This window comes from Schistocerca americana, chromosome 1 (genome assembly GCF_021461395.2).
Source record: "Schistocerca americana isolate TAMUIC-IGC-003095 chromosome 1, iqSchAmer2.1, whole genome shotgun sequence".
Classification (NCBI taxonomy): domain Eukaryota; kingdom Metazoa; phylum Arthropoda; class Insecta; order Orthoptera; family Acrididae; genus Schistocerca; species Schistocerca americana.
The window spans coordinates 901189174-901201238 of NC_060119.1; the positions used below are offsets into that span (position 1 = coordinate 901189174).

The 12065-nt window shown below is 41.6% G+C and overlaps 1 protein-coding gene and 1 non-coding gene across 2 annotated transcripts in view; one reads left to right on the plus strand and one right to left on the minus strand.

Annotated features, from left to right (window-relative positions):
- The window catches only part of LOC124614905, a 249727-nt gene that overhangs the window by 99177 nt on the left and 138485 nt on the right, over positions 1-12065 (plus strand). The gene's annotated exons all lie outside the window — the stretch shown is intronic.
- Positions 8013-8087, minus strand: Trnat-ugu. The gene has a single exon. It is a non-coding gene; the product is annotated as a tRNA-Thr (tRNA).

A 12065-nucleotide genomic window follows, 5' to 3' on the forward strand; every position in this document is an offset into this window, starting at 1 on the left:
AGAACCGCACGCCCACCGCGGCCGGCGGTGGCGCTTAAAAACGTAATTACTCGTCTACGATCACTCAATCGATCTAGCACAACTTGTCACGAAGTACGAGCGCAGTTCAGTGTGGGGGAAAAGCTTCCTAGTAACACGCCAAGACAAAAGCTTTTAGCAATGCAAACAGCCCTTGTTTCGATACAGGAAGGTGAAAATAGAGAGAACAACGCGTGGCCATTGTGAGTTGTGTGCTTCATCAACATAAATTAATAAATACTTGACTTACAAGCACTCAAAAAATATTAGTCTAAAGGTTAAAAGTCAAACTTAAAATACCCTGTCTGCTTGAGAACTGAGAGGTGTGCACGAGGTGTGATAAAAAAGTAACGGGAATTTTTGTTTTTCTTAAAGAGTCTATATTTATTCATCATTAACAACTTTGTCCCCTTCAAAGTAATCCTCCTAGAAGTTTTCGATGGTGGTGAGCCAAAGTCATACAGTACCTCTTGAGAGAATACATCGCCATTTCATTGTATATTACTGTATTTTTCTTCTGTACAATTAAGATTTCGGCTTTTACGCCATTTTCGAGAATAATGTTCTCAGACGACAAACACCTCATATCTGATAAAGTCAGCCCAAAGCAGGTAAACACAAGATTGAGTCAAGTCAGTCAGTCAGGATTTTGGGGGAGGGGCGGTCAGTCAAGTCTTATGCCTACCTGCCTTGGGGTGACTTTACCAGATGTGAGGTGTTAGTCGTCTAAGAACATTTTACTTGATAATGGCGTAAAAGCCGAAATCGTGATTGTACAGAATAAAAATACTAGAAGTCGACGGTTAAGGCAACATAACGGTTTTGTTTTTTGCCAAAAAATCAAAAACAATCATTGAGATGTGAGCGGGAGCATTATCGTGAGACAATTTCCACGAGTGGTTTTGCCACAATTATGGTCGTTTTCTTCGGACTGCTCCAAGCAAATGGCGTTTAACCTCCAGATAGTATTCCTGATTGATCGTAAGACCATGAGGCAGGATCTCACTATGCGCTATCCCATTACAATCGAAGAAAACAGTGGGATGAACCTCCAAATGTGATCGAACTTGCGATTTTTTTTTTTCGGTTTGGCTCTTCAGGCAGTTTCCAGTGGGATGACTGAACCTTGGTTTCGACCTCATACCCATATACGGTCCTGGATCGTTGTCGAATTCATTCAGCAATTCCAGATCGATGACTATGCGACATTGTTTTTGGTCGAAATTCAACAGTTTCGGAATAAATTTGCTGCTACACGTTTCATGCCTAAAACCTCCGAAATAATTGCTTGGCATGATCGAAAGGCTGTGCAGATACCACCAGTAACCCCTCTGATGGTGATTCGGTGATTTTCCAGAACCATTTTCTTTACTTCTTCCGCAGTGTCGTCATTAACAAATGTACTAGGGAGTTCAACGTCTTCCCGACCCTATCTGAAACATATCACCCGTAAGCTCTTATCTTACTGATTGTAGATTCGCCAAAAGTCTCACTCAACATTTCAAAAGCGGCGCTGCACTTTATTCCATTTTTCAAGTAAAATTTAATCTTTAAAATTTAATTCTTTGATCCATCTTTTTCGAAAGTAAAAATTCGTCGAATACTCGCAAACACGTATAACCTTTTCGACAGTGAAAAATAAACTAATAATTCGAAACAGCTGGAAATGCAAACATACATCAGGCGTATGTGTACCAACAAGATAAAAAATATCTTGAAAATCGAATGTATGAAGTCTGCGATATTAAAAAAATTCCTATTACTCTTTCATCATAACTTCGTCATATAAGTCGGAATCTTTCATATACCGGACTGTAAATAAAACGCTACATTTTTCAGCTTAGTTAAAGTACAGAGTCAGCGATAAAATATCAATATAGACGTATGTCAAAGTAAATTTGCTGGGAACTGTGCGAAAGATCGTGGAAAACGGAGAAGAGTTTTCGTAGCTTTCGCAGTAGTGTTTGCTCCCGTTCACTAAAGCTGTAAAAGTCAACGGTAACGAATACAGAGCAGCGTCAGGAACAGCGGCGGTCATTATTGAACTGCATCCCTCCGGCGAGACATAATAACAGGGCGCAGTACACAGCACAGAGCTACTGTACTCGTACTGGGTCGCGGAACGGCGCGGCGTGGTGTGGGGTCCGCACGTTGTGCTTCACAGTCTGCAGGCTGTCGCTAAATTAGCAAACACAGTGCGGGTAAATTTCCTAGCACTTGAAAAGCTGGCGGTGCAGGCGGTGCAACTGCACCTACTCTTCATTACTGCCACGTTTCCCGTGCGTTTCAGAGCTTCACTTGTCGTTATTGCACTCCTATGTTTTGCGGTCTAGATCTATCTATACATTTCGCAAGCCAATGTACATTGTATGGCGGACTGTATATCGTACCAATACTGTCGATTGTCTTTCTTATTTCATTTGCGTTTCGGGAGAAGGAAATATGTCGATGATGCCAGCGTAATGGTCTTCGAAAACAGGTTTTATAAATTTACCCAACCGGATTACGCGAAATCGTGGCGTCTTCCTAGGATTCCCGGAGCATTTCTGACAGACTTTCATATGGGCTATGCCGCCCTTTTACCATCGTAGCAGCGAATCTCTGAATTTGTTCGATATCTTTCGTCAAGCACACTTCCTAATTATGGGGTTGTTGTTGAGATCTTCAGTGAAAAGACTGGTTTGATGCAGCATGCTACTTTATCATGTGCAAGCTTCTTCATCTCCGAGTAACTACTGCAACCTACATCCCTCTGAATCTGCTTAGTGCATTCATCTCTTGGTCTCCCTCTACGACTTTTACCCTCCACGCTTCTCTCCAGTACTAAATTGGTCATCCCTTGATGCCTCAGAACATGTCCTACCAACCGATCCCTTCTTCTAGTCAAGTTGTGCCACAAACTCCTCTTCTCCCTAATTCTATTCAATACCTCCTCATTAGTTATATGATCTACCCATCTAATCTTCAGCATTCTTCTGTAGCACCACATTTCGAAAGCTTCTATTCTCTTCTTGTCCAAACCATTTATCGTCCATGTTTCACTTCCATACATGGCTACACTCCATACAGGTACTTTCAGAAACGACTTCCTGACACCCTTAAATCTATACTCGATGCTAACAAAGTTCTCTTCTTTAGAAACGCTTTCCTTGCCATTGCCAGTGTCTCATTTACTAATCTAATTCCCTCAGCGTCACCCGATTTAATTCGACTACATTCCATTATCCTCGTATTGCTTTTGTTGATGTTCATCTTATACCCTCCTTTCAAGACACTGTCCTTCCGTTCAACTGCTCTTCCTAGTCCTTTGCTGTCTCTGGCAGAATTACAACGTCATCGGCATACCTCAAAGTTTTTATTTCTCCTCCATGGATTTTAATTCCTACTTCAAATTTTTCTTTCATTTCCTTTACTGCTTGCTCAATATACAGATTGAATAACACAGGGGATAGGCTAGAACCCTGTCTCAATCCCTTTTCAATCACTGCTTCCCTTTCGTGCCCTTCGACTCTTATAACTGCCATCTGGTTTCTGTGCAAATTATAAATAGCCTTTCGCTCCCCGTGTTTTACCCTTTCCACCTTCAGAAGAGAGTATTCCAGTCAACATTGTCAAAAGCTTTCTCTAACTCTACAAATTCTAGAAACGTAGGTTTGCCTTTACTTAGTCTATATTGTAAGATAAGTCGTAGGGTCAGTATTGCCTCGCGTGTTCCAACATTTCTACGGAATTCAGACTGATCTCCCCCGAAGTCGGTTTCTACCAGTTTTTCCATTCGTCTGTTAAGAACTCGTGTTAGTATTTTGCATCCACGACTTATTAAACAGATAGTTCGGTAATTTTCATACCTGTCGACACCTGCTTTCTTTGGGGTCGGAATTATTATATTTTTCTTGAAGTCTGAGGGTATTTCGCCTGTCTCATACTTCTTGCTCACCAGATGGTACAGTTTCGTCAGGGCTAGCTCTCCCAACGCTACCAGTAGCTCTAATGGAATGTTGCCTACTCACGGGGTCTTTTTCTTTACTTAGGTCTTTCAGTGCTTTGTCATGTTCTTCACGCAGTATCTTCATATAAGCCCTCTTCCATTTCCATAAGATAGTCCTCTAGTACATCGCCCTTGTATACACCCTCAATATACTCCTTCCACCTCTCTGATTTCCCTTCTCTGCTTATGACTGGTTTTCCATCTGCAATTAAACTTTCGTTTCTTGAGCCAGTGTGTAGGGAAAACTATTTATCGTACGGGTGCCAAACTTTTCTGACTTTGCGCTGCAGGATATTCCTTGTTAGTAGTGTTAGTGTCATGAGTTGCCGTTAGGCGCCGGTGTTGGTACGGCGACGCAGGTTTGAAACACTGTATTGCAGTTGCAGACAGTCAATATGGGTCTGGACAAGGTGAGCAGAGCCTGACTCGTAAAGCTGTTTTATCAAAACAACAGGAGTAGTCCTACTGCTCTCGGCGAATATCGACCCATTAAAGGATTACGGAGATGTACTCATTCCGCACAGGGGTTGAAGAACATGATTCGGAACTTCAAATTAATTGGCAGTTAGGGAAATGCTCCTTGGGGAGGCAGACGGCTAATTGCGTTACAAGCTGTTGAAGTCACTGTTGCCGCGGCTGAGAATGCCCAACGCATGTGCGATCTCCAAGCAGTACACTTGCTGGGTTACGACAGCTGAACTTTCCATGGCCCATGGTTCGCAAAGCGCTGCGCACACCTTTGAAACGGTATCTCTGTTCCAGAATATCGTGGATGCAGATGGTCGACACATTGAGCAACGTTTCTAAGCTGGAACGTAAACATGGTACTCATTTAACAAATGTTACACTTACACGTGGAAATTAAAAACGTGTTTCCGCAAAGTTTCTTTGCCTTCAATCACTAGTTTTTCATAGAGGCCCCCTCAAGCAGCGAAAGTTTAATTGTAACCACCCTGTGCTACCGACGCTACAACTTCTAACTAGCGGCACTAGCGTCTTAACGCGATTTCCTTAACGGATGCATTGTATTCGCCTTTTCTAATGCTGATTTTACGTGAGCGCCTATTTTTCACATCATGATCGTCATTTTCTTGCGCATTTATAGCACTTCAACGCGGGGTCGGCCCTGTTACTATGGATTTGGCAGTGTTAGTGTCAGAGGTTGGCCAGATGCCCTTCTTGTCGTCATCCTGTAACCCCCAGGACGGAAGTTGCGTATCCCTGCTGGCTGCGTCTAGTGTAAGCTATGAAGGAGTGCGAACGTTTCACAAATGTCTGCGAGTCGTGTAACTGACGCGGGACATGGGGACCAGCCCGATATGCACCTACTGGGATGTGGAAAACCGCCTGAAAACCACATTCAGGCTGGCCGGCACACCGGCCGTCGACGTTAATCCGACGGGAGGATTCGATCCGGGGCTGGCACACCTACCTGAGTTCAGGAAGCAGCGCATTAGCGCTCTCGGCTAACCTGGCGGGTAAGCGCCCCATTTCGCATGGTTTCTTAGTATTACCACTAAATATTTACACGATTGGATGCGCTCAAGACGTTCCCCACCAGTGATGCAATCAGACACTATCGGGTGCTTTCTCTATGTTACAGGCATTATCTTACATTTATCGACATTTAAAAAGATCTGCTTAACAGAAATTCAGTCTTACAGCAACTTCTTTCAGTCATTCAACGGCGATAGCCCCCCTCCCCACCTGTTACAGAACGGCTTCATCAGCGAACAGTCTTGTAGTACTGCTGATCCTGTCTGGTAAATCTTCTATGTGTATTGAAAATATTCGATGTCTTACTACATCTGCTTGGAGGAGACGTGCACCGTCCAGTATAACATTCACGGGCCAGTATAACGTACTTTGTCTACTAGTGTAATATTCTCCGAGCCAATCACATATTTGCGAAGATACTGCATTTTTAATACATTGTACCTTGATGAGTATTCATTATTCTAAGAACAATGTTTATCTGAATCTTCCTTTTTTCTTTGCAATTAGAGAAACTATGAATATGCGTTTATAAAACACGAATATCCAGATTATTCGTAATTTCTTTGTTTTCTGTGTCTTCGTTTCAGAAACTGCGAACTGGAAAGTGACTGTAACACCTTTATGGTGTCCTGAGCAATAATACTAAAGGAAACAATTTAAAAATCAAAATAACTGACTTACTCCCGTACGGAACACAACTCCAGTTTTCAGTCGAAAGCCATGCTGAGTGTTAATCGACCTGGATTCTTTCAAAAATAAGGAAAGTTTTTTGAGAGCCACAAATTTTGTTGGCTTACTTAAATTATTTAATAAAGCAACATGTTTCGAGTTGGAGTCTTTATTTTCTAGCTACAATGGCAATACAAAAAAAGCAATCAGCAAAAGAACAAATAGATATTAACCTTGTTCTTTAGTCTTGGCGTGTGATGGGACCATACTGCAGACAAAGAGAACGATAATATAATATGAGGGAATAGTCACTTCACTTGTTGGCTGGTTGTTCATATACAAGATTTAAATAATCACTGTCTTTATTTACATGAAATGACTTTCTTCCTGTGGTGAATTCTCTTACCTCCAATGCTATGGCTCCTTGGATCTTGTTAACCACTGTAAGCAAACTTGCAAAGGATCCTTAAAACATGTAATCACAATCAACTAAACGTTACAATATAAACAAGATGGTGGTCAAAACAAAGCTTGTTTCAATTTAACCATCGATGAGTCGATCCTGCTGTTATCTGTCACTTGGAATGTCTTCTGCACACCTTGCTAACGCATCTCTGATGTTGATCAACGAAATACATTAAAAGAAAGAAACAACTTAATGTTAATAATGATACCATAAAATTATTTTAAAGAGTTAGTAAGATATTGGTGCTGGAATAGGCCTACATATTCGTATATATTGTTATGAGTTACGTATTTTATATTTTATCAGTAATGATTTCAAGTTGTAACAGAACACGCCACAAGAACATACACATTTCATACGAACGAAGTAAATGATTATTTCAATTTTTAGTACTAACAGCAAACCAACAAACGAATATTTCCTCATACTGGGTTATCTTTCTCTTTCTCCGAAGGACAGTCAGGACACATGCCCAGCCTGTGTTTTTTGAACTATCATTTTATTATATAGACGAAGTTTGCACCTGATAGCATATTGTTTTATTAAGTAATTAAGAAAATCAACAAAATTTGTAGCTTGTAGCGGTCTCTGAAAAAATTTTCATATCCAGTTTTTTGATTCTTGAACTATACAGTTCATCAAGTGGACGTGCGGCTTCCTTACTTTTTCGTTGACAGTTTAGCATTGGTATTTTTATTTTTTTACTTGAGACTTGAACAAGGGTAATACTATTCGCAAACTGGAAACAATATGATTAATTGATTGTTACCGTGATTCTAACACATGCTGGTATATTAATGGTCATGTCTGATGTTACGTGCGGAATTTTACCGCAACGTCCAGCTGCCCATTCGTTAGGTTAACGAAAGTGGAAGACAGGATTTTCGATTTTCTACTTAGATGAATGACTGTTTTGGAATCATCGAAATTTGTATGATAGTTCCCTCAAACGTCTTAACAGACAGCTACGAAGTACTGTGTCAGTTATATTAATTAAATTTCGATAATGCGACCAAGCGGCATCTACTTCCTTCACTGAACTTCAGACTCAAATGCATAAAGTTGTCTTCCCACTGAACTGAATAATGCTACTGTAGAGTTACTGCGCTTATATCACGAATGGCAGCTCTGTTTTCATCCGAACCACCGGCGATGAAATCATACAGCATTTGCTTGCATTACCTAAATTCAGGCAAAATTCGAACCAGAAAACACGGCTGAGGATTCTGATGAACCGATGTCAGTACGAATAACGAACAATACCTGAGATGCCAGTTAAAATTACTTCATCGAATCAATGAAATGATAATTAAATCAAGACCCTATGCTGTCGACAGGCGTCGATATACATCAACGGGAACAGTTGAAAGTGTGTGCCCTGACCGGGACTCGAACCAGGGATCTCCTGCTTACATGGCAGGCGCTCTGTCCATCTGAGCCACCGAGGGCACAGAGGATAGTGCGATTGCATGGATTTATCCCTTTCACGCTCCCCGTGAGACCCACATTCCCAACTTAATGTCCACACACTACATTCGTAGTGCCCCTGCCCACTACACTCATTACTCGCGGCAGACAATCTAACCGAGTCCCGTAAGAGTTCGGGCAATGCGTGTGCATTCGCCACAGAAGAAGAAGGTCGATGGCCGGTTAGCCTTAACTATATACAGATGGTACCTGTTCTTTCGGGCAAGTGCCAATCTCTCGTATTAAATCCGAGGTCTATTTGCAGTGATGACGTAACGTGCTGGTAATAGAATCTACTTACCTGTTGTGAGAATAATGATCGAACACCACTGCGATTCTTCTCGGAAGCAGTAAACTATTTACAGATACAGAGATTGGCATTATCCTTCTGCTCACGTTAAAAAAAAATGACGACGTTATAAATTACGGTCACAGACTCACAGCAAACCGTATTGTGACATTCCTGGTACTTATACAAATTTCTCATAAGCTGTAGTGTGAAACTAGTTTCATGGTTCCTCCGAAGACTTCACATTCAGTCACTGAATGCAGGGATGTCCGCTCCCTTTCGTCATCCTGTAACAGGTACGTATGTATCCTATTATGTAGCCTAAAATGCACAGGACCCTAATGTAACAGTAATGAATCAATCTCACATTGATACCAGTATGGAAAGTGTGAAAGAAAGGCTAATATCTGGCAACATATGTGGGAGCAGAGAAATGAGATATCGGTTCCTTAATTCCGACTGCTCACAAAAACGTGAAACCTCTGGCTACAGAACACCATGCGGCGAGAAACGAAATGCGTGACGTGGGTGCCTTCACCGATAAGGCGTTCTCTGCTCGCGCCGTAATAAGCGTGGCGGAGAGATTCCTTTCTGCTCTGAATACGTCGCTTCGTCGCACATGACCCTCCCACCCCGACCCCGCCTCCTTCTCTCTCTCTCTCTTATCTAGCAGATAGCAAAGTTCTGAACAAAGTAATGCTATGAGGGATCGATGTTGTTATTAAATTATGCAAACGCGTTTACACTGCGCTCTGAAGTAATCACAAGGTCTTCGTTTCGGGAAAAGCAAAGCAACTGAAAATCACACTCAGACGCGCTGACACAATAAATTTCGAACAGTAACACACAAGGGTTTTCTTCATTCGTGTCATGGGTATCACATATGAAGAAAGCAATTTCCAGAAGCATCGTTAGAGCGATTGCTACAATATTTTTTGTACATTTGTATTTTACTCGGCACGCCAATAATGTTCTTCCACTTCTCCCCTCCTTGTGATAACGTCGTTATCCTATCAGCGATATGTTGTTCAGTGCTTTCTGTTGTTTTATCATCTCATGGCTAGATAATCCTGATTACGTTCTGTGCATTACTAAAGAGTTTCTTGGAGTCTCGGTGGGCCTGTGCCGATGCCCTTTCTGTTGTTATGCTGCAAACTATTCCCTTTCTTTGTCATCAGGGTATTTCCAGTTTTCTCGTTTATTCACGAACATCAGTTAAGTTTTTAGTTGGTCATTCACCATTATTAACGGCCATGGATTTACAAGATACAGCATGAATAAAATAACGTGTTTGTTTAATTTCAGGCTAAAGAAGTATAAATTACAATGCGCAGTTAAAATCTGCACAGTTACTAGCACTATTTAAATGAGTAACTGACACACAATAGACCATATTTCTCATCAACTGCTCCACTGCATTCACTGTCGTATTGATAAAAGAAAATGTGTGAACTAGAAGAAGTTAAGTGAATTCAAGTTGATGGCAAGAGCTCTGTCCAGTGGCGTGCAAAGCTTGTGGAGGAATGTAACTTCCACGCGGTGTGTCACTGCGACGTAAAATAGGTCGATGCAACTTGGACCATGAATAGAAAAAACTGCTGTAGTATATCACGGAAGATAAAACAAATACCCAATGCGACGAACAGACAGACGGACAGAAATGACACTTTTATTCAAAAACAATGACTATACTGAAGTCATCCCCATTCATGATGATCTTCTGGACATTAAGAGCAGTGGGACATGGTTCTTAATAGGGTTTGTCACCACCAAACACGGTGATTCATACTCTGTAACGTGCTCCTATGCCGGTCACAATGTTGGTAAGGAGCTCTTGTGGTACAGCGTTCGATTCGTCCACCAGTGCGAATGAAAAGCACTGGAGGGTCGTTGGTGGATGTGGACGTACTGCAATAGACCTCCTCAACACATCCCATACGTTCTCGAAGGGGCTTAAGATGGGGAAATGGGTAGGCCAGTGATGGACGAACGCACTATTGAAAAGAGGCACATGGCGGAGAAGTACAGTGCTGCACTAATGCGAATCAGTGAATGTACTGTGTTCAAGCATTTAGAGGCCAGAACGCCCATGCAATCTCTCCACACCACAACACCGGGATCATAAAACCGATCATGTGTGACATTGCTCGATGTAACCTCTTATAGGGGGAGCTGGGAAAATGTAATGCACCCATGAATATCGTTGAACGACGTCGCTGTTTAGTTCTTTAACTCGACCTCGCTGTTTAGTCCTTTAACCCACAATCAACCAACCAACGACCCAACCAGCCAGCTTCCTCCCACACATGACTCATGAAATAATCATGACAAGGTAATCAGGGAACTTAGACTTCATAAAAAAGCGTACCGAAAGTTGTTGCCACGTACCGTTCCTGAATGGAACGGGCAAAAAGGTGGAAGAGATGATAGAGGTACAAGAAGAACCCTTTGCCACACACTGTTACGTGGTTTGCGTGACGTACAAGTAAATGTGGAAAAAATCACTACAAAAATGCTGTCATTTACTAACGAAAAGCGTTAATAACACGTGTATCGTACAAGCAAACTGCACATACGTGGCGCCTTTACGGTAACGTGTCTGCTTGAATCAAATGCAGTGTCTGAAGTAATCTATCGATCAATAGTGCGAACCTGCTCTTTTTTTTTTTTTACTTTTGCAGTTGTTGTTCAATGCATCGAGTTTCTCTGCTTCTCATTCATCTCCCACAGTTTGTACTACCACTTCTGTTACTACTACTACTATTAGTACTACACATCCACACACACGCATGCACGCACCCAGAACTGTTGGGTGAACTGGGTTTAAACGGACTGTAAGCCAGGCATGCGCCGCAAAAATTAGGGTGCTCTCCAAAATAATGAGTGAGGAACCATATGTTTACTAACTGACATACGAATCACAATTACTTTGATTTATTCCAATAATTATTAACAAAACAAACGACAAACATTGGTAACAATTCAATAAGACCTAGATATATTGACATGGGGGAATACTAATAATTGTGTAAATCAATTAATTGCAATTGTGAAGTGCCCACGGTTTGTCATGGTGTTAATTGAAAACAAATAGTACTACAGAAAGAAAAATCTCAAACCTGTGGTAGAGTTGAAAGCAGACTGTTCGCTGAGCCGAAAACAAGTAGTCAAAGAAAAGTTTGAAGTGATCGAAATGTTACAAAGTTACTTTAGTTTCCCTATACCTCACCTTTTGGTAGAGGCTTGATCTCACCATAGTATTGTAGGTAGGAGCTGAAGTAGCTGTAAAATCAGTCATTCGCCGAACCAACGACTCTCGCCAATGGCAAAGTGCAGATCTAGCACGAAACTTCTCTAAGTCCTTTGCTACATCAGCTCTTAAGGTGGCACTTACCAGATACCAAATCAGAAATCAAATGAGGTTGACTATTAAGCAGAAGATAAAGCGATTTTTAATCGAATGTTTACTAAAAGGAAGCCTCGCATTGCCACGTATTGCGTTTCTCACTGAATTCTGATTGGCTGGGATCTGGATGTTTTCAGCGCTGATTGATAAAAATGTTCCTTAGAACAAGCTAGACCCGTTCGCTTGGCTCTCCTCTTTTTGATTAATGTTCGATTTACCATCTTCCACAGAAAAAAAGCCGCTTCGCTTTCCGTCTATTTCTTTT